Here is a 23,447-nt window from a genome sequence, read left to right on the forward strand (position 1 = left end):
TTCGTCGTTTTCAGGCAATTTTCTGGATTTTTGAAAATTTCACTTTTTTCTGAAAATATCCACTAAATGAGGGAATAATATATGTGAGGGTACCCCAGGAGAGTTCCAAATGTGTGTGGGTAGAATATATATCCCACGGGGGTAAAATTGAAAAAAGTTGAAAAAATTTTTTTGGGGACTTAGTCATTTTCCGGTGTTTATCAGACTTTCAGATAGGGCAAATGTCAGTGAGAGTTCCGATTTCAGTTCCAGAGTGATTCGCCCAATGAGTCCTTGATATTTCGTCATTTTCAGCCAATATTTTGGATTTTTGAAAATTTCACTTTTTTGTGAAAATATCCACTAAATGAGGGAATAATATGTGTGATGGTACCCCAGGAGAGTTCCAAATGTGTGTGGGTAGAATATATATCCCACGGGGGTAAAATTGAAAAAAGTTGAAAAAATTTTTTTTTGGACTTCCTCATTTTTCAGCTGTTTATCAGACCTTCAGATAGGGCAAATGTCAATGAGCGTTCCGATTTCAGTTCCAGAGCAATTCGCCCAATGAGTCCTTGATATTTTGTCGTTTTCAGCCAATTTTCTGGATTTTTGAAAATTTCACTTTTTTGTGAAAATATCCACTAAATGGGGGAATAATATGTGTGAGGGTACCCCAGGAGAGTTCCAAATGTGTGTGGGTAGAATATATATCCCACGGGGATAAAATTGAGAAAAGTTGAAAGAAATTTATTTTTGGACTTATTCATTTTTCAGCTGTTTATCAGACTTTCAGATAGGGCAAATGTCAGTGAGCGTTCCGATTTCAGTTCCAGAGCGATTCGCCCAATGAGTCCTTGATATTTAGTCGTTTTCAGCCAATTTTCTGGATTTTTGAAAATTTCACTTTTATGTAAAAATATCCACTAAATGAGGGAATAATATGTGTGAGGGTACCCCAGGAGAGTTCCAAATGTGTGTGGGTAGAATATATATCCCACGGGGGTAAAATTGAAAAAAGTTGAAAACATTTTTTTTTTGGACTTATACTTTTTTCCGGTGTTTATCAAACTTTCAGAGAGGGCAAATGTCAGTGAGCGTTCCGATTTCAGTTCCAGAGCTATTCGCCCAATGAGTCCTTGATATTTAGTCATTTTCAGCCAATTTTCTGGTTTTTGAAAATTTCACTTTTTTGTGAAAATATCCACTAAATGAGGGAATAATATGTGTGAGGGTACCCCAGGAGAGTTCCAAATGTGTGTGGGTAGAATATATATCCCACGGGGGTAAAATTGAAAAAAGTTGAAAGCATTTTTTTTTTAGTCTTAGTCATTTTTCCAGCGTTTATCAAACTTTCAGATAGGGCAAATGTCAGTGAGCGTTCCGATTTCAGTTTCAGAGCGATTCGCCCAATGAGTCCTTGATATGTAGTCGTTTTCAGCCAATTTTCTGAATTTTTGAAAATTTCACTTTTTTGTGAAAATATCCACTAAATGAGGGAATAATATGTGTGAGGTTACCCCAGGAGAGTTCCAAATGTGTGTGGGTAGAATATATATCCCACGGGCATAAAATTGAAAATGTTGAACAAATTTTTTTTTTGTACTTAGTTATTTCTCCGGTGTTTATCAGACTTTCAGATAGGGCAAATGTCAGTGAGTGTTCCGATTTCAGTTCCAGAGCAATTCGCCCAATGAGTCCTTGATATTTAGTCGTTTTCAGCCAATTTTCTGGATTTTTGAAAATTTCACTTTTTGGTGAAAATATCCACTAAATGAGGGAATAACATGTGTGAGGGTACCCCAGGAGAGTTCTAAATGTGTGTGGGTAGGATATATATCCCACGGGGGTAAAATTGAAAAAAAAATTTTTTTGGACTTATTCATTTTCCGATATTTATCAGACTTTCAGATAGGGCAAATGTCAGTGAGCGTTCCGACTTCAGTTCCAGAGTGATTCGCCCAATGAGTCCTTGATATTTCGTCATTTTCAGCCATTATTTTGAATTTTTGAAAATTTCACTTTTTTGTGAAAATATCCACTAAATGAGCGAATAACATGTGTGAGGGTACCCCAGGAGAGTTTTCAAATGTGTGTGGGTAGAATATATATCCCACGGGAGTAAAATTGAAAAAAGTTTAAAAAAAATTTTTTTTTCTACTTTTTCATTTTTCCGGTGTTTATCAGACTTTCAGATAGGGCAAATGTCAGTGAGCGTTCCGATTTCAGTTCCAGAGCGATTCGCCCAATGAGTCCTTGATATTTAGTCATTTTCAGCCAATTTTCTGGTTTTTGAAAATTTCACTTTTTTGTGAAAATATCCACTAAATGAGGGAATAATATGTGTGAGGGTACCCCAGGAGAGTTCCAAATGTGTGTGGGTAGAATATATATCCCACGGGGGTAAAATTGAAAAAAGTTGAAAGCATTTTTTTTTTAGTCTTAGTCATTTTTCCAGCGTTTATCAGACTTTCAGATAGGGCAAATGTCAGTGAGCGTTCCGATTTCAGTTTCAGAGCGATTCGCCCAATGAGTCCTTGATATGTAGTCGTTTTCAGCCAATTTAATGAATTTTTGAAAATTTCACTTTTTTGTGAAAATATCCACTAAATGAGGGAATAATATGTGTGAGGGTACCCTAGGAGAGTTCCAAATGTGTGTGGGTAGAATATATATCCCACGGGGGTAAAATTGAAAAAAGTTGAAAAAAATTTTTTTTTGGACTTCCTCATTTTTCAGCTGTTTATCAGACTTTCAGATAGGGCAAATGTCGGTGAGCGTTCCGATTTCAGTACCAGAACAATTCTCCCAATGAGTCCTTGATATTTAGTCGTTTTCAGCCAATTTTCTGGATTTTTGAAAATTTCACTTTTTTGTGAAAATATCCACTATATGGGGGAATAATATGTGTGAGGGTACCCCAGGAGAGTTCCAAATGTGTGTGGGTAGAATATATATCCCACGGGGGTAAAATTGAAAAAAGTTAAAAGAAATTTATTTTTGGACTCATTCATTTTTCAGCTGTTTATCAGACTTTCAGATAGGGCAAATGTCAGTGAGCGTTCCGATTTCAGTTCCAGAGCGATTCGCCCAATGAGTCCTTGATATTTAGTCGTTTTCAGCCAATTTTCTGGATTTTTGAAAATTTCACTTTTTTGTGAAAATATCCACTAAATGAGGGAATAATATGTGTGAGGGTACCCCAGGAGAGTTCTAAATGTGTGTGGGTAGAATATATATCCCACGGGGGTAAAATTGAAAAAAGTTGAAAACATTTTTTTTTTGGTCTTACTCATTTTTCAGCTGTTTATCAGTCTTTCAGATAGGGCAAATGTCAGTGAGCGTTCCAATTTCAGTTCCAGAGCTATTATTCGCCCAATGAGTCCTTGATATTTAGTCGTTTTCAGCCAATTTTCTGGTTTTTGAAAATTTCACTTTTTTGTGAAAATATCCACTAAATGAGGGAATAATATGTGTGAGGGTACCCCAGGAGAGTTCCAAATGTGTGTGGGTAGAATATATATCCCACGGGGGTAAAATTGAAAAAAGTTGAAAGCATTTTTTTTTTGGTCTTAGTCATTTTCCAGCGTTTATCAGACTTTCAGATAGGGCAAATGTCAGTGAGCGTTCCGATTTCAGTTTCAGAGCGATTCGCCCAATGAGTCCTTGATATTTAGTCGTTTTCAGCCAATTTTCTGAATTTTGGAAAATTTCACTTTTTTGTGAAAATATCCACTAAATGAGGGAATAATGTGTGTGAGGGAACCCCAGGAGAGTTCCAAATGTGTGTGGGTAGAATATATATCCCACGGGGGTAAAATTGAAAAAAGTTGAAAAAAATTTTTTTTTGGACTTACTCATTTTTCAGCTGTTTATCAGACTTTCAGATAGGGCAAATGTCAGTGAGCGTTCCGATTTCAGTTCCAGAGCGATTCGCCCAATGAGTCCTTGATATTCAGTCGTTTTCAGCCAATTTTCTGGTTTTTGAAAATGTCACTTTTTTGTGAAAATATCCACTAAATGGGGGAATAATATGTGTGAGGGTACCCCAGGAGAGTTCCAAATGTGTGTGGGTAGAATATATATCCCACGGGGGTAAAATTGAAAAAGTTGAAAGCATTTTTTTTTTGGTCTTAGTCATTTTTCCAGCGTTTATCAGACTTTCAGATAGGGCAAATGTCTGTGAGCGTTCCGATTTCAGTTCCAGAGCTGTTCGCCCAATGAGTCCTTGATATTTAGTCATTTTCACCCAATTTTCTGGTTTTTGAAAATTTCACTTTTTTGTGAAAATATCCACTAAATGAGGGAATAATATGTGTGAGGGTACCCCAGGAGAGTTCCAAATGTGTGTGGGTAGAATATATATCCCACGGGGATAAAATTGAAAAAAGTTGAAAGAAATTTATTTTTGGACTTATTCATTTTTCAGCTGTTTATCAGACTTTCAGATAGGGCAAATGTCAGTGAGCGTTCCGATTTCAGTTCCAGATCCATTCGCCCAATGAGTCCTTGATATTTAGTCGTTTTCAGCCAATTTTCTGGATTTTTGAAAATTTCACTTTTTTGTGAAAATATCCACTAAATGAGGGAATAATATGTGTGAGGGTACCCCAGGAGAGTTCCAAATGTGTGTGGGTAGAATATATATCCCACGGGGGTAAAATTGAAAAAAGTTGAAAACATTTTTTTTTTGGACTTATTCATTTTTCCGGTGTTTATCAGACTTTCAGAGAGGGCAAATGTCAGTGAGCGTTCCGATTTCAGTTCCAGAGCTATTCGCCCAATGAGACCTTGATATTTAGTCATTTTCACCCAATTTTCTGGTTTTTGAAAATTTCACTTTTTTGTGAAAATATCCACTAAATAGGGGAATAATATGTGTGAGGGTACCCCAGGAGAGTTCCAAATGTGTGTAGGTAGAATATATATCCCACGGGGATAAAATTGAAAAAAGTTGAAAGAAATTTATTTTTGGACTTATTCATTTTTCAGCTGTTTATCAGACTTTCAGATAGGGCAAATGTCAGTGAGCGTTCCGATTTCAGTTCCAGAGCTGTTCGCCCAATGAGTCCTTGATATTTAGTCATTTTCACCCAATTTTCTGGTTTTTGAAAATTTCACTTTTTTGTGAAAATATCCACTAAATGAGGGAATAATATGTGTGAGGGTACCCCAGGAGAGTTCCAAATGTGTGTGGGTAGAATATATATCCCACGGGGGTAAAATTGAAAAAAGTTGAAAGCATTTTTTTTTTGGTCTTAGTCATTTTTCCAGCGTTTATCAGACTTTCAGATTGGGCAAATGTCAGTGAGCGTTCCGATTTCAGTTCCAGAGCTATTCGCCCAATGAGTCCTTGATATTTAGTCGTTTTCAGCCAATTTTCTGGATTTTCGAAAATTTCACTTTTTTGTGAAAATATCCACTAAATGAGGGAATAATATGTGTGAGGGTACCCCAGGAGAGTTCCAAATGTGTGTGGGTAGAATATATATCCCACGGGGGTAAAATTGAAAAAAGTTGAAAGCATTTTTTTTTTGGTCTTAGTCATTTTTCCAGCGTTTATCAGACTTTCAGATAGGGCAAATGTCAGTGAGCGTTCCGATTTCAGTTTCAAAGCGATTCGCCCAATGAGTCCTTGATATTTAGTCGTTTTCAGCCAATTTTCTGAATTTTTGAAAATTTCACTTTTTTGTGAAAATATCCACTAAATGAGGGAATAATGTGTGTGAGGGTACCCTAGGAGAGTTTCAAATGTGTGTGGGTAGAATATATATCCCACGGGGGTAAAATTGAAAAAAGTTGAAAACATTTTTTTTTTGGACTTATTCATTTTTCCGGTGTTTATCAGACTTTCAGAGAGGGCAAATGTCAGTGAGCGTTCCGATTTGAGTTCCAGAGCGATTCGCCCAATGAGTCCTTGATATTTAATCGTTTTCAGCCAATTTTCTGGTTTTTGATAATTTCACTTTTTTGTGAAAATATCCACTAAATGAGGGAATAATATGTGTGAGGGTACCCTAGGAGAGTTCCAAATGTGTGTGGGTAGAATATATATCCCACGGGGGTAAAATTGAAAAAAGTTGAAAAAAATTTTTTTTTGGACTTACTCATTTTTCAGCTGTTTATCAGACTTTCAGATAGGGAAATGTCAGTGAGCGTTCCGATTTCAGTTCCAGAGCGATTCGCCCAATGAGTCCTTGATATTTAGTCGTTTTCAGCCAATTTTCTGGATTTTTGAAAATTTCACTTTTTTGTGAAAATATCCACTAAATGGGGGAATAATATGTGTGAGGGTACCCCAGGAGAGTTCCAAATGTGTGTGGGTAGAATATATATCCCACGGGGGTAAAATTGAAAAAAGTTGAAAAAAATTTATTTTTGGACTTATTCATTTTTCAGCTGTTTATCAGACTTTCAGATAGGGCAAATGTCAGTGATCGTTCCGATTTCAGTTCCAGAGCGATTCGCCCAATGAGTCCTTGATATATAGTCGTTTTCAGCCAATTTTCTGGATTTTTGAAAATTTCACTTTTTTGTGAAAATATCCACTAAATGAGGGAATAATATGTGTGAGGGTACCCCAGGAGAGTTCCAAATGTGTGTGGGTAGAATATATATCCCTCGGGGGTAAAATCGAAAAAAGTTGAAAAAATTTTTTTTTTGGACTTATTCATTTTTCCGGTGTTTATCAGACTTTCAGAGAGGGCAAATGTCAGTGAGCGTTCCGATTTCAGTTCCAGAGCTATTATTCGCCCAATGAGTCCTTGATATTTAGTCGTTTTCAGCCAATTTTCTGGTTTTTGAAAATTTCACTTTTTTGTGAAAATATCCACTAAATGAGGGAATAATATGTGTGAGGGTACCCTAGGAGAGTTCCAAATGTGTGTGGGTAGAATATATATCCCACGGGGGTAAAATTGAAAAAAGTTGAAAAAAAATTTTTTTTGGACTTCCTCATTTTTCAGCTGTTTATCAGACTTTCAGATAGGGCAAATGTCAGTGAGCGTGCCGATTTCAGTTCCAGAGCAATTCGCCCAATGAGTCCTTGATATTTAGTCGTTTTCAGCCAATTTTCTGGATTTTTGAAAATTTCACTTTTTTGTGAAAATATCCACTAAATGGGGGAATAATATGTGTGAGGGTACCCCAGGAGAGTTCCAAATGTGTGTGGGTAGAATATATATCCCACGGGGGTAAAATTGAAAAAAGTTGAAAGAAATTTATTTTTGGACTTATTCATTTTTCAGCTGTTTATTAGTGTTGAGCCACCCCCGTAGTGTTCGGGTTCGGTTCGGTTCGTCGAACACCGGGATGTTCGAGGAACTGTTCGTCGAACTGTTCGTCGAACACCTTAGAACACCGTCGAACACCGTTAAAACCAATGGCAGGCAAACAAAAACACATAGAAACACATAGAAAACACCTGCAAAGGTGTCCAAAAGCTGACAAACTGCTCAGAAGACACTCTTTAAAAAAGCCGGCCGGCAAATTCAGCAGCGGCATACACCGGTACCCGACAATTTAGACAAGAAGGAATAGAGCATCACACATAGATTAGATAGATAGAAACATGTCAGTCACACATATAAGAAGCACAGTGACAGTGTTGGTTACTGCACTTGTCATTTAGTGTAAAGGATTTATTAAAAAAAATATTAGTGTTTTCGTGCACCGTCTCTTTAAAAAAGCCGGCCGGCAATTCAGCATCTGTACCCGACAATTTAGAACAGAAAGAATAGAGCTTCACACATAGATTAGATAGATAGAAACATGTCAGTCACATATATAATAAGTACAGTGATAGTGTTGCTTACTATACTTGTCATTTAGTGTAAAGGATTTATTTAAAAAAATAATAGTGTTTTCATGCACTGTCTCTTTAAAAAAGCCGGCCGGCAATTCAGCAGCGGTACCCGACAATTTAGAACAGAAAGATAGAGCATCACACATAGATTAGATAGATAGAAACATGTCAGTCACATATATATGAAGTACAGTGATAGTGTTGGTTACTGTACTTGTCATTTAGTATTAAAATAAAGGATTTATTATTAAAAAAATTGGCGTGGGGTTCCCCTTAATTTTAGGCTCTAGCGGAGGTTAAGCAGACGGCTGGGGCAGATGTTTGAAGCCTGGGAAGGGGGTAATACCCACGGAGCTTCCCAGGCTACTAATATCAGCCCCCAGCTGAATACATAGCCTTTACTAGCTATTAAAATGGGGGACCCCCCCAAAAAAATGACGTGGGGTCCCCCCTAATTTAATAGCTAGCAAAGGCTAGGCAGACAGCTGGGGGATGATATTAATAGCCCAGGAAGGGAGCCATGAATATTGGCCCCCTCCCAGGCTAGAAACACCAGCCGTCAGCCGCCCCAGAAATGGCGCATTCATAGGATGCGCCAATTCTGGCACTTAGCCTCGCTCTTCCACGCTGCCCTGGTGCGGTGGCAGGGGGTAATAGGGTTGGGGTTGATGTCAGCTTATAATGCCAGCTGACATCAAGCCCAGGTTAGTAATGGAGAGGCGTCTATAAGACACCCCCATTACTAACCCCATAGTCAAAGTTAAAAAAAACACAAACACCCAGAATAAAGTCCTTTAATTGAAATAAAGACACAATCCTTTATTGTTCTAAATTAAACCATACTTACCATCACGCCCATTCCAGCTGAAGCCAACGATCTCCTGCAATAAAAGAAAAATAATAAAGCAACCTCATCCTTACCTTTCCATGGTTCCCACGACAGCTTCAGCTCTGCTACATCGAGATGACAGGCTGGACCGCAGCCGAACGCTGCCATCCAGCCTGTCATCCCGCAGACACTGAGAAGCGCAGGCTTGCTTGCGCTGCTCAGCGTCTCTCTGTGACGACATCCAGATGAGCCGAGTTCATGTCCAATGAACTCGGCTCACCTCATGCACGTCACTGACAGCGTGGGAAAATTCTCACGCTGAAGCGCTGATTGCAGGAGAATTTTCCCACGCTGTCAGTGACGTGCAGGAGGTGAGCTGAGTTCATTGGATATGAGCTCACCTCATGCACATCACTGACAGCGTGGGAGAATTCTCCTGCACTCAGGACTTCAGCGTGAGAATTTTCCCACGCTGTCAGTGACGTGCATGAGGTGAGCCGAGTTCATTGGACATGACCTCGGCTCATCTGGATGCCGTCACAGCGAGACAGTGAGGAGCGCAAGCATGCCTGCGCTTCTCAGTGTCTGCGGGATGACAGACTGGATGGCAGCGTTCTGCTGCGGTCCAGCCAGTCATCTCGATGTAGCAGAGCTGAAGCTGTCGTGGGAACCATGGAAAGGTAAGGATGAGGTTGGTTTATTATTTTTCTTTTATTACAGGAGATCGTTGGCTTCAGCTGGAATGGGCGTGATGGTAAGTATGGTTTAATTTAGAACAATAAAGAATTGTGTCTTTATTTCAATTAAAGGACTTTATTCTGGGTGTTGTGTTTTTTTTAAATACTTTACTAGAAATTCATGGCGGTCATGTCTAATACTGGCGTGACCCCATGAATTTTGGGCTTGGGGCCAGCTGATAATACCAAGCTGGCCCTAACCCCTTTATTACCCAGTGAGCCACCGCACCAGGGCCCTGGATGAGTTGGGTACAGCGCCAGAAGATGGCGCATCTATGAACGCGCCATTTTCCGGGGTGGCTGCGGACTGCAATTTGTAGCGGGGGGGGCCCAGAAAGCTTGGGCCTCCCTGCGCTGCAGATTCCAGCCCCCAGCTGCCTAGTTGTACCTGGCTGGACACAAAAATAGGGCGAAGCCCCACGTACTTTTTTTTTAATTATTTCATGAAATTCATGAAATAATTAAGAAAAAAAGGCCTTCCCTATATTGTTGTGTCCGGCCAGGTACAAATAGGCAGCTGGTGGTTGGGGGCAGCCCGTTCCTGCCTGCTGTACCTGGCTGGACACAAATATAGTGCGAAGCCCCACTTCAATTTTTTTTAATTATTTCATGAAATTCATGAAATAATTAAGAAAAAAAGGGCTTCCCTATATTGTTGTGTCCGGCCAGGTACAAATAGGCAGCTGGTGGATGGGGGCAGCCCGTTCCTGCCTGCTGTACCTGGCTGGACACAAATATAGTGCGAAGCCCCACTTCAATTTTTTTAAATTATTTCAGGAAATTCATGAAATAATTTAAAAAAAATTGACGTGGGGCTTCGCCCTATATTTGTGTCCAGCCAGGTACAGCAGGCAGGAACGGGCTGCCCCCATCCACCAGCTACCTATTTGTACCTGGCCGGACACAACAATATAGGGAAGCCCTTTTTTTCTTAATTATTTCATGAAATAATTTAAAGAAAATTGATGTGGGGCTTCGCCCTGTTTTTGTGTCCAGCCAGGTACAACTAGGCAGCTGGGGGCTGGAATCCGCAGCGCAGGGAGGCCCAAGCTTTCTGGGCCACCCCCGCTGCAAATTGCAGTCCGCAGTCACCCCGGAAAATGGCGCGTTCATAGAAGCGCCATCTTCTGGCGCTGTACCCAACTCATCCAGGGCCCTGATGCGGTGGCTCACTGGGTAATAAAGGGGTTAGGGCCAGCTTGGCATTATCAGCTGGCCCTAAGCCCGAAATTCATGGGGTCACGCCAATATTAGACATGACCACCATGAATTTCTAGTAAAGTATTTAAAAAAAACACAACACCCAGAAAAAGTCCTTTAATTGAAATAAACACACAATTCTTTATTGTTCTAAATTAAACCATACTTACCATCACGCCCATTCCAGCTGAAGCCAACGATCTCCTGAAATAAAAGAAAAATAATAAAGCAACATCATCCTTACCTTTTCATGGTTCCCATGACAGCTTCAGCTCTGCTACATCGAGATGACAGGCTGGACCGCAGCAGAACGCTGCCATCCAGCCTGTCATCCCGCAGACACTGAGAAGCGCAGGCTTGCTTGCGCTCCACAGTGTCTCTCTGTGAGGGCATCCAGATGAGCCGAGTTAATGTCCAATGAACTCGGCTCACCTCATGCACGTCACTGACAGCGTGGGAAAATTCTCCTGCACTCAGCGCTTCAGCGTGGGAGAATTCTCACACTGAAGCGCTGAGTGCAGGAGAATTCTCCCACGCTGTCAGTGACGTGCAGGAGGTGAGCTGAGTTCATTGGACATGAGCTCACCTTATGCACGTCACTGACAGCGTGGGAGAATTCTCCTGCACTCACCGCTTCAGCGTGAGAATTTTCCCACGCTGTCAGTGACGTGCATGAGGTGAGCCGAGTTCATTGGACATGAACTCGGCTCATCTGGATGTCGTCACAGAGAGACGCTGAGCAGCGCAAGCAAGCCTGCGCTTCTCAGTGTCTGCGGGATGAGAGGCTGGATGGCAGCGTTCTGCTGCGGTCCAGCCTGTCATCTCGATGTAGCAGAGCTGAAGCTGTCGTGGGAACCATGGAAAGGTAAGGATGAGGTTGCTTTATTATTTTTCTTTTATTGCAGGAGATCGTTGGCTTCAGCTGGAATGGGCGTGATGGTAAGTATGGTTTAATTTAGAACAATAAAGGATTGTGTCTTTATTTCAATTAAAGGACTTTATTCTGGGTGTTTGTGTTTTTTTTAACTTTGACTATGGGGTTAGTAATGGGGGTGTCTTATAGACGCCTCTCCATTACTAACCTGGGCTTGATGTCAGCTGGCATTATAAGCTGACATCAACCCCAACCCTATTACCCCCTGCCACCGCACCAGGGCAGCGTGGAAGAGCGAGGCTAAGTGCCAGAATTGGCGCATCCTATGAATGCGCCATTTCTGGGGCGGCTGACGGCTGGTGTTTCTAGCCTGGGAGGGGGCCAATATTCATGGCTCCCTTCCTGGGCTATTAATATCAGCCTCCAGCTGTCTGCCTAGCCTTTGCTAGCTATTAAATTAGGGGGGACCCCACGTCATTTTTTTGGGGGGTCCCCCATTTTAATAGCTAGTAAAGGCTATGTATTCAGCTGGGGGCTGATATTAGTAGCCTGGGAAGCTCCGTGGGTATTACCCCCTTCCCAGGCTTCAAACATCTGCCCCAGCCGTCTGCTTAACCTCCGCTAGAGCCTAAAATTAAGGGGAACCCCACGCCAATTTTTTTAATAATAAATCCTTTATTTTAATACTAAATGACAAGTACAGTAACCAACACTATCACTGTACTTCATATATATGTGACTGACATGTTTCTATCTATCTAATCTATGTGTGAAGCTCTATTCTGTCTGTTATAAATTGTCGGGTACAGATGCTGAATTGCCGGCCGGCTTTTTTAAAGAGACGGTGCATGAAAACACTATTATTTTTTTTGATAAATCCTTTAAGCTAAATGACAAGTACAGTAAGCAGCACTTTCACTGTACTTCGTATATATGTGGCTGACATGTTTATATCTATCTAATCTATGTGTGAAGCTCTATTCTTTCTGTTATAAATTGTCGGGTACAGGTGTATGCCGCTGCTGAATTGCCGGCTTTTCATGTTTCACTGTTGGCACTGTTCCCATCGATTTGGGCAATCACTGTAATGCCACAACCACCATGGCTGTGGCATTACAGTGAGTGGCAGACAATCCCTGCATGATTGGTGCTCTAAATAGCGCCAGACATGCAGGACACGCTTTTGGTGCACGAACAGTTATCGAACATAACCTCGAACAGCCGAATTTTTTGCAAATCGTTCGGGTTCATCGAACAACTCGAACACCGCCCAAAACAGCTCGAATTTGAGATTGGCGAACAGTTCTAGTCGAACACCGCTCATCTCTACTGTTTATCAGACTTTCAGATAGGGCAAATGTCAGTGAGCGTTCCGATTTCAGTTCCAGAGCGATTCGCCCAATGAGTCCTTGATATTTAGTTGTTTTCAGCCAATTTTCTGGATTTTTGAAAATTTCACTTTTTTGTGAAAATATCCACTAAATGAGGGAATAATATGTGTGAGGGTAGCCCAGGAGAGTTCCAAATGTGTGTGGGTAGAATATATATCCCACGGGGGTAAAATTGAAAAAAGTTGAAAATATTTTTTTTTTTGTACTTAGTCATTTTTCCGACGTTTATCAGACTTTCAGATAGGGCAAATGTCAGTGAGTGTTCCGATTTCAGTTCCAGAGCGATTCCCCCAATGAGTCCTTGATATTTAGTCATTTTCAGCCAATTTTCAGAATTTTTGAAAATTTCATTTTTTTGTGAAAATATCCACTAAATGAGGGAATAATATGTGTGAGGGTACCCCAGGAGAGTTCCAAATGTGTGTGGGTAGAATATATATCCCACAGGGGTAAAATTGAAAAAAGTTGAAAAATTTTTTTTTTTGTAATTAGTCATTTTTCCGACGTTTATCAGACTTTCAGATAGGGCAAATGTCAGTGAGCGTTCCGATTTCAGTTCCAGAGCAATTCGCCCAATGAGTCCGTGATATTTAGTCGTTTTCAGCCAATATTTTGAAAATTTCACTTTTTTGTGAAAATATCCACTAAATGAGGAAATAATATGTGTGAGGGTACCACAGGAGAGTTCCAAATGTGTGTGGGTAGAATGTATATCCCACGGGGGTAAAATTGAAAAAAGTTGAAAAAAAATTTTTTTTGGACTTAGTCATTTTTCAGGCGTTTATCACACTTTCAGATAGGGCAATTGTCAGTGAGCGTTCCGATTTCAGTTCCAGAGCGATTTGCCCAATAAGTCCATGATATTTAGGCGTTTTCAGCCAATATATTGGATTTTTGAAAATTTTACTTTTTTGTGAAAATATCAACTAAATGAAGGAATAATATGTGTGAGGGTACCCCAGGAGAGTTCCAAATGTGTGTGGGTAGAATATATATCCCACGGGGGTAAAATTGAAAAAAGTTGAAGACACTTTTTTTTTGGACTTATTCATTTTTCCAGCGTTTTTCAGACTTTCAGATAGGGGAAATGTCAGTGAGCGTTCCGATTTCAGTTCCAGAGCAATTTGCCCAATGAGTCCTTGATATTTAGTCGTTTTCAGGTAATTTTCTGGATTTTTGAAAATGTCACTTTTTTGTGAAAATATCCACAAAATGAGGGAATAATATGTGTGAGGGTACCCCAGGAGAGTTCCAAATGTGTATGGGTAGAATATATATCCCACGGGGGTAAAATTGAAAAAAGTTGAAAAAAAATCTTTTTTGGACTTAGTCATTGTTCCGGTGTTTATCAGACTTTCAGATAAGGCAAATGTTAGTGAGCGTTCCGATTTCAGTTCCAGAGCGATTCGCCCAATGAGTCCTTGCTATTTAGTCGTTTTCAGCCAATATTTTGGATTTTTGAAAATTTCACTTTTTTGTGAAAATATCCACTAAATGAGGGAGTAATATGTGTGAGGGTACCCCAGGAGAGTTCCAAATGTGTGTGGGTAGAATATATATCCCACGGGGGTAAAATTGAAAAAAGTTGAAAAATTTTTTTTTTTGTACTTAGTCATTTTTCCGACGTTTATCAGACTTTCAGATAGGGGAAATGTCAGTGAGCATTCCGATTTCAGTTCCAGAGCAATTCGCCCAATGAGTCCTTGATATTTAGTCGTTTTCAGGTAATTTTCTGGATTTTTGAAAATGTCACTTTTTTGTGAAAATATCCACTAAATGATTGAATAATATGTGTGAGGGTACCCCAGGAGAGTTCCAAATGTGTGTGGGTAGAATATATTTCCCACGGGGGAAAAATTGAAAAAAGTTGAAAAAAAATCTTTTTTGGACTTAGTCATTGTTCCGGTGTTAATCAGACTTTCAGATAGGGCAAATGTCAGTGAGCGTTCCGATTTCAGTTCCAGAGCGATTCGCCCAATGAGTCCGTGATATTTAGTCGTTTTCAGCCAATATTTTGGATTTTTGAAAATTTCACTTTTTTGTGAAAATATCCACTAAATGAGGAAATAACATGTGTGAGGGTACCACAGGAGAGTTCCAAATGTGTGTGGGTAGAATATATATCCCACGGGGGTAAAATTGAAAAAAGTTGAAAAAAAATTTTTTTTGGACTTAGTCATTTTTCAGGTGTTTATCAGACTTTCAGATAGGGCAATTGTCAGTGAGCGTTCCGATTTCAGTTCCAGAGCGATTCTCCCAATGAGTCCGTGATATTTAGTCGTTTTCAGCCAATATTTTGGATTTTTGAAAATTTCACTTTCTTGTGAAAATATCCACTAAATGAGGAAATAACATGTGTGAGGGTACCACAGGAGAGTTCCAAATGTGTGTGGGTAGAATATATGTCCCACGGGGGAAAAATTGAAAAAAGTTGAAAAAAAATCTTTTTTGGACTTAGTCATTGTTCCGGTGTTTATCAGACTTTCAGATAGGGCAAATGTCAGTGAGCGTTCCGATTTCAGTTCCAGAGCGATTCGCCCAATGAGTCCTTGCTATTTAGTCGTTTTCAGCCAATATTTTGGATTTTTGAAAATTTCACTTTTTTGTGAAAATATCCACTAAATGAGGGAGTAATATGTGTGAGGGTACCCCAGGAGAGTTCCAAATATGTGTGGGTAGAATATATATCCCACGGGGGTAAAATTGAAAAAAGTTGAAAAATTTTTTTTTTTGTACTTAGTCATTTTTCCGAAGTTTATCAGACTTTCAGGTAGGGGAAATGTCAGTGAGCGTTCCGATTTCAGTTCCAGAGCAATTCGCCCAATGAGTCCGTGATATTTAGTCGTTTTCAGCCAATATTTTGGATTTTTGAAAATTTCACTTTTTTGTGAAAATATCAACTAAATGAAGGAATAATATGTGTGAGGGTACCTCAGGAGAGTTCCAAATGTGTGTGGGTAGAATATATATCCCACGGGGGTAAAATTGAAAAAAGTTGAAAATTTTTTTTTTTTGTACTTAGACATTTTTCCGACGTTGATCAGACTTTCAGATATGGGAAATGTCAGTGAGCATTCCGATTTCAGTTCCAGAGCAATTCGCCCAATGAGTCCTTGATATTTAGTCGTTTTCAGGTAATTTTCTGGATTTTTGAAAATGTCACTTTTTTGTGAAAATATCCACTAAATGAGGGAATAATATGTGTGAAGGTACCCCAGGAGAGTTCCAAATGTGTGTGGGTAGAATATATATCCCACGGGGGTAAAATTGAAAAAAGTTGAAAAATTTTTTTTTTTGTACTTAGTCATTTTTCCGATGTTTATCAGACTTCCAGATAGGGGAAATGTCAGTGAGTGTTCCGATTTCAGTTCCAGAGCGATTCGCCCAATGAGTCCTTGATATTTAGTCGTTTTCAGCCAATTTTCTGGATTTTTGAAATTTCATTTTTTTGTGAAAATATCCACTAAATGAGGGAATAATATGTGTGAGGGTACCCCAGGAGAGTTCCAAATGTGTGTGGGTAGAATATATGTCCCACGGGGGTAAAATTGAAAAAAGTTGAAAAAAAATTTTTTTTGGACTTAGTCATTTTTCAGGCATTTATCACACTTTCAGATAGGGCAATTGTCAGTGAGCGTTCCGATTTCAGTTCCAGAGCGATTCTCCCAATGAGTCCGTGATATTTAGTTGTTTTCAGCCAATATTTTGGATTTTTGAAAATTTCACTTTCTTGTGAAAATATCCACTAAATGAGGAAATAACATGTGTGAGGGTACCACAGGAGAGTTCCAAATGTGTGTGGGTAAAATATATATCCCACGGGGGTAAAATTGAAAAAAGTTGAAAACACTTTTTTTTTGGACTTATTCATTTTTCCAGCGTTTTTCAGACTTTCAGATAAGGAAAATGTCAGTGAGCATTCCGATTTCAGTTCCAGAGCAATTCGCCCAATGTGTCCTTGATATTTAGTCGTTTTCAGGTAATTTTCTGGATTTTTGAAAATGTCACTTTTTTGTGAAAATATCCACTAAATGAGGGAATAATATGTGCGAGGGTACCCCAGGAGAGTTCCAAATGTGTGTGGGTAGAATATATATCCCACGGGGGTAAAATTGAAAAAAGTTGAAAAATTTTTTTTTTTGTACTTAGTCATTTTTCCGATGTTTATCAGACTTTCAGATAGGGGATAATGTCAGTGAGTGTTCCGATTTCAGTTCCAGAGCGATTCGCCCAATGAGTCCTTGATATTTAGTCGTTTTCAGCCAATTTTCTGGATTTTTGAAAATTTCATTTTTTTGTGAAAATATCCACTAAATGAGGGAATAATATGTGTGAGGGTACCCCAGGAGAGTTCCAAATGTGTGTGGGTAGAATATATGTCCCACGGGGGTAAAATTGAAAAAAGTTGAAAAAAAATTTTTTTTGGACTTAGTCATTTTTCAGGCATTTATCACACTTTCAGATAGGGCAATTGTCAGTGAGCGTTCCGATTTCAGTTCCAGAGCGATTCGCCCAATGAGTCCGTGATATTTAGTTGTTTTCAGCCAATATTTTGGATTTTTGAAAATTTCACTTTTTTGGTGAAAATATCAACTAAATGAAGGAATAATATGTGTGAGGGTACCCCAGGAGAGTTCCAAATGTGTTTGGGTAGAATATATGTCCCACGGGGGAAAAATTGAAAAAAGTTGAAAAAAAATCTTTTTTGGACTTAGTCATTGTTCCGGTGTTTATCAGACTTTCAGATAGGGCAAATGTCAGTGAGCGTTCCGATTTCAATTCCAGAGCGATTCGCCCAATGAGTCCTTGCTATTTAGTAGTTTTCAGCCAATATTTTGGATTTTTGAAAATTTCACTTTTTTGTGAAAATATCCACTAAATGAGGGAGTAATATGTGTGAGGGTACCCCAGGAGAGTTCCAAATGTGTGTGGGTAGAATATATATCCCACGGGGGTAAAATTGAAAAAAGTTGAAAAATTTTTTTTTTTGGACTTAGTCATTTTTCAGGCGTTTATCAGACTTTCAGATAGGGCAATTGTCAGTGAGCGTTCCGATTTCAGTTAAAGAGCGATTCGCCTAATGAGTCCGTGATATTTAGTCGTTTTCAGCCAATATTTTGGATTTTTGAAAATTTCACTTTTTTGTGAAAATATCAACTAAATGAAGGATTAATATGTGTGAGGGTACCCCAGGAGAGTTCAAAATGTGTGTGGGTAGAATATATATCCCACGGGGGTAAAATTGAAAAAAGTTTAAAACATTTTTTTTTGGACTTATTCATTTTTCCAGCGTTTTTCAGACTTTCAGATAGGGGAAATGTCAGTGAGCGTTCCGATTTCAGTTCCAGAGTGATTCGCCCAATGAGTCCTTGATATTTAGTCGTTTTCAGCCAATTTTCTGGATTTTTGAAAATTTCATTTTTTTGTGAAAATATCCACTAAATGAGGGAATAATATGTGTGAGGGTACCCCAGGAGAGTTCCAAATGTGTGTGGGTAGAATATATGTCTCACGGGGGAAAAATTGAAAAAAGTTGAAAAAAAATCTTTTTTGGACTTAGTCATTTTTCCGGCGTTCATCAGACTTTCAGATAGGGCAAATGTCAGTGAGCATTCCGATTTCAGTTCCAGAGCGATTCGCCCAATGAGTACGTGATATTTAGTCGTTTTCAGCCAATATTTTGGATTTTTGAAAATTTCACTATTTTGTGAAAATATCCACTAAATGAGGGAATAATATGTGTGAGGGTACCCCAGGAGAGTTCCAAATGTGTGTGGGTAGAATATATATCCCACGGGGGTAAACTTGAAAAAAGGTAAAAAAAAATTTTTTTTGTACTTAGTCATTTTTCCGACGTTTATCAGACTTTCAGATAGGGCAAATGTCAGTGAGCGTTCCGATTTCAGTTCCAGAGTGATTCGCCCAATGAGTCCTTGATATTTAGTCGTTTTCAGCCAATTTTCTGGATTTTTGAAAATTTCACTTTTTTTGTGAAAATATCCACTAAATGAGGGAATAATATGTGTGTGGGTACCCCAGGAGAGTTCCAAATGTGTGTGGGTAGAATATATATCCCACGGGGGTAAAATTAAAAAAGTTGAAAAATTTTTTTTTTTGTACTTTGACATTTTTCCGACGTTTATCAGACTTTCAGATAGGGGAAATGTCAGTGAGCGTTCCGATTTCAGTTCCAGAGCAATTCGCCCAATGAGTCCTTGATATTTAGTCGTTTTCAGCCAATTTTCTGGATTTTTGAAAATTTCATTTTTTTGTGAAAATATCCACTAAATGAGGGAATAATATGTGTGAGGGTACCCCAGGAGAGTTCCAAATGTGTGTGGGCAGAATATATGTCCCACGGGGGAAAATTGAAAAAAGTTGAAAAAAAATCTTTTTTGGACTTAGTCATTTTTCCGGCGTTTATCAGACTTTCAGATAGGGCAAATGTCATTGAGCATTCCGATTTCAGTTCCAGAGCGATTCGCCCAATGAGTCCGTGATATTTAGTCGTTTTCAGCCAATATTTTGGATTTTTGAAAATTTCACTTTTTTGTGAAAATATCCACTAAATGAGGGAATAATATGTGTGAGGGTACCCCAGGAGAGTTCCAAATGTGTGTGGGTGGAATATATATCCCACGGGGGTAAACTTGAAAAAAGTTGAAAAATTTTTTTTTTTGTACTTAGTCATTTTTCCGACGTTTATCAGACTTTCAGATAGGGCAAATGTCAGTGAGTGTTCCGATTTCAGTTCCAGAGTGATTCGCCCAATGAGTCCTTGATATTTAGTCGTTTTCAGCCAATTTTCTGGATTTTTGAAAATTTCACTTTTTTTGTGAAAATATCCACTAAATGAGGGAATAATATGTGTGTGGGTACCCCAGGAGAGTTCCAAATGTGTGTGGGTAGAATATATATCCCACGGGGGTAAAATTAAAAAAGTTGAAAAATTTTTTTTTTTGTACTTTGACATTTTTCCGACGTTTATCAGACTTTCAGATAGGGGAAATGTCAGTGAGCGTTCCGATTTCAGTTCCAGAGCAATTCGCCCAATGAGTCCTTGATATTTAGTCGTTTTCAGCCAATTTTCTGGATTTTTGAAAATTTCATTTTTTTGTGAAAATATCCACTAAATGAGGGAATAATATGTGTGAGGGTACCCCAGGAGAGTTCCAAATGTGTGTGGGCAGAATATATGTCCCACGGGGGAAAATTGAAAAAAGTTGAAAAAAAATCTTTTTTGGACTTAGTCATTTTTCCGGCGTTTATCAGACTTTCAGATAGGGCAAATGTCATTGAGCATTCCGATTTCAGTTCCAGAGCGATTCGCCCAATGAGTCCGTGATATTTAGTCGTTTTCAGCCAATATTTTGGATTTTTGAAAATTTCACTTTTTTGTGAAAATATCCACTAAATGAGGGAATAATATGTGTGAGGGTACCCCAGGAGAGTTCCAAATGTGTGTGGGTGGAATATATATCCCACGGGGGTAAACTTGAAAAAAGTTGAAAAAATTTTTTTTTTGTACTTAGTCATTTTTCCGACATTTATCAGACTTTCAGATAGGGGAAATGTTAGTGAGCGTTCCGATTTCAGTTCCAGAGTGATTTGCCCAATGAGTCCTAGATATTTAGTCGTTTTCAGCCAATTTTCTGGATTTTTGAAAATTTCACTTTTTTGTGAAAATATCCACTAAATGAGGGAATAATATGTGTGAGGGTACCCAAGGAGAGTTCCAAATGTGTGTGGGTAGAATAAATATTCCACGGGGGTAAAATTGAAAAAAGTTGAAAAAATTTTGTTTTGGACTTAGTCATTCTTCCGGCGGTTATTAGACTTTCAGATAGGGCAAATTTCAGTGAGCGTTCCGATTTCAGTTCCACAGCGATTCGCCCAATGAGTCCGTGATATTTAGTCGTTTTCAGCCAATATTTTGGATTTTTGAAAATTTCACTTTTTTGTGAAAATATCAACTAAATGAAGGATTAATATGTGTGAGGGTACCCCAGGAGAGTTCAAAATGTGTGTGGGTAGAATATATATCCCACGGGGGTAAAATTGAAAAAAGTTGAAAACATTTTTTTTTTGGACTTATTCATTTTTCCAGCGTTTTTCAGACTTTCAGATAGTGGAAATGTCAGTGAGCGTTCCGATTTCAGTTCCAGAGTGATTCGCCCAATGAGTCCTTGATATTTAGTCGTTTTCAGGTAATTTTCTGGATTTTTGAAAATGTCACTTTTTTGTGAAAATATCCACTAAATGAGGGAATAATATGTGTGAGGGTACCCCAGGAGAGTTCCAAATGTGTGTGGGTAGAATATATATCCCACGGGGGTAAAATTGAAAAATGTTGAAAAAATTTTTTTTTTGTACTTAGTCATTTTTCCGACGTTTATCAGACTTTCAGATAGGGGAAATGTCAGTGAGCGTTCCGATTTCAGTTCCAGAGTGATTCGCCCAATGAGTCCTTGATATTTAGTCGTTTTCAGCCAATTTTCTGGATTTTTGAAAATTTCACTTTTTTTGTGAAAATATCCACTAAATGAGGGAATAATATGTGTGAGGGTACCCCAGGCGAGTTCAAAATGTGTGTGGATAGAATATATATTCCACGGGGGTAAAATTGAAAAGAGTTGAAAATAATTTTTTTTGGACTTCGTCATTCTTCCGGTGTTTATTAGACTTTTAGATAGGGCAAATGTCAGTGAGCGTTCCGATTTCAGTTCCAGAGCGATTCGCCCAATGAGTCCTTGCTATTTAGTCGTTTTCAGCCAATATTTAGGATTTTTGAAAATTTCACTTTTTTGTGAAAATATCCACTAAATGAGGGAATAATATGTGTGAGGGTACCCCAGGAGAGTTCCAAATGTGTGTGCGTAGAATATATATCCCACGGGGGTAAAATTGAAAAAAGTTGAAAAATTTTTTTTTTTTGGACTTAGTCATTTTTCCGGTGTTTATAAGACTTTCAGATAGGGCAAATGTCAGTGAGCGTTCCGATTTCAGTTCCAGAGCGATTCGCCCAATGAGTCCTTGCTATTTAGTCGTTTTCAGCCAATATTTAGTATTTTTGAAAATTTCACTTTTTTGTGAAAATATCCACTAAATGAGGGAATAATATGTGTGAGGGTACCCCAGGAGAGTTCCAAATGTGTGTGGGTAGAATATATATCCCATGGGGTAAAATTGAAAAAAGTTGAAAAAAATTTTTTTTTGGACTTAGTCATTTTTCCGGCGTTTATCAGACTTTCAGATAGGGCAAATGTCAGTGAGCGTTCCGATTTCAGTTCCAGAGCAATTCGCCCAATGAGTCCTTGATATTTAGTCGTTTTCAGGTAATTTTCTGGATTTTTGAAAATTTCACTTTTTTGTGAAAATATCCACTAAATGAGGGAATAATATGTGTGAGGGTACCCCAGGAGAATTCCAAATGTGTGTGGGTAGAATATATATCCCATGGGGGTAAAACTGAAAAAAGTTGAAAAAAAATTTTTTTTGGACTTAGTCATTTTTCCGGCATTTATCAGACTTTCAGATAGGGCAAATGTCAGTTAGCGTTCCGATTTCAGTTCCAGAGCGATTCGCCCAATGAGTAGAGATGAGCGTTGTTCTACTCGAACTGTTCGCCAATCTCAAATTCGAGCTGTTTTGGGCGGTGTTCGAGCCGTTCGGCGAACACGAACGATTTGAGAAAAATTCGGCTGTTCGAGGTTATGTTCGATAACTGTTCGTGCACCAAAATCATAACTGGATTTTTTCTCAGTAATGATGAAAATTAATGTTAATACGCAGTTTGAGTGTACAGCGGGGTGGGGGGAGGGGCAGGGGATGGATCTCTGCAGGAATAATGAAGATCTCCATTTTTTTTTCTCTTTCCCGCATTTGCAGTGGGGAGGTGCAGTCTGTCAGCCTATCAGCAGCGCACACACGGAGCGAACTGCTGTTTTTCACACAAGCAAGGGTATGTGTCATTGGCAGTGTATGTCACATGTCCTTGCCCTATAAGACCAAGCCATTTTCCCCGTCGCCACCATTTTCTCACTGCTGCAGCTGCATGTTAGACGGCACCGCTGTTGCTGTGTGTGCTATACCTTGTTAATTTCAAGCCAATTTTCGCACAAATCTACAGATAGCTTGGGAGTAGGGAATAGTTGTGATTGCAGTCCTTTTAAAGACTAGGTTACAGCATTTCCTACGACTTTTATCAGGCAGGTCTGTGCACTTAAATAGATAGATTGTGGGAGTAAAGAATAATTGTAATTGCAGTCCTTTTCAGGACTAGGTTACATCAGTTCCTATCAGTTTTTGCCAGGCAGGTCTGTGCCAGTGCTGTGCAAGTTTTTTTCACAGCATTTGGCTGAATCTAGCAAAGCTAATCTTTTTTGGCCTATTGCAGAGTGTGTTAGTCAGTGGAGTAGCCTATCTGTGTTGCAAGATATACCACCTGTGTATAGAATACCAATTTTTTTACTGCACCTAGTGAAGTCAAATCTTTTGGGCATAGCATCATTCTATTAGTCCATCTATACTGACCTCCATCAGGTTGCAAATTGAATATAATTTTTTTCTGCATCTAGCTCTGAAAAAATATTTGGGCTTCTAGCAGTGTGTGGGACTTGTTCTATTAGTCCAT

This window comes from Phyllobates terribilis, unplaced genomic scaffold (genome assembly GCF_046119375.1).
Source record: "Phyllobates terribilis strain yellow unplaced genomic scaffold, ASM4611937v1 Scaffold_13__5_contigs__length_258822181, whole genome shotgun sequence".
Taxonomy (NCBI): domain Eukaryota; kingdom Metazoa; phylum Chordata; class Amphibia; order Anura; family Dendrobatidae; genus Phyllobates; species Phyllobates terribilis.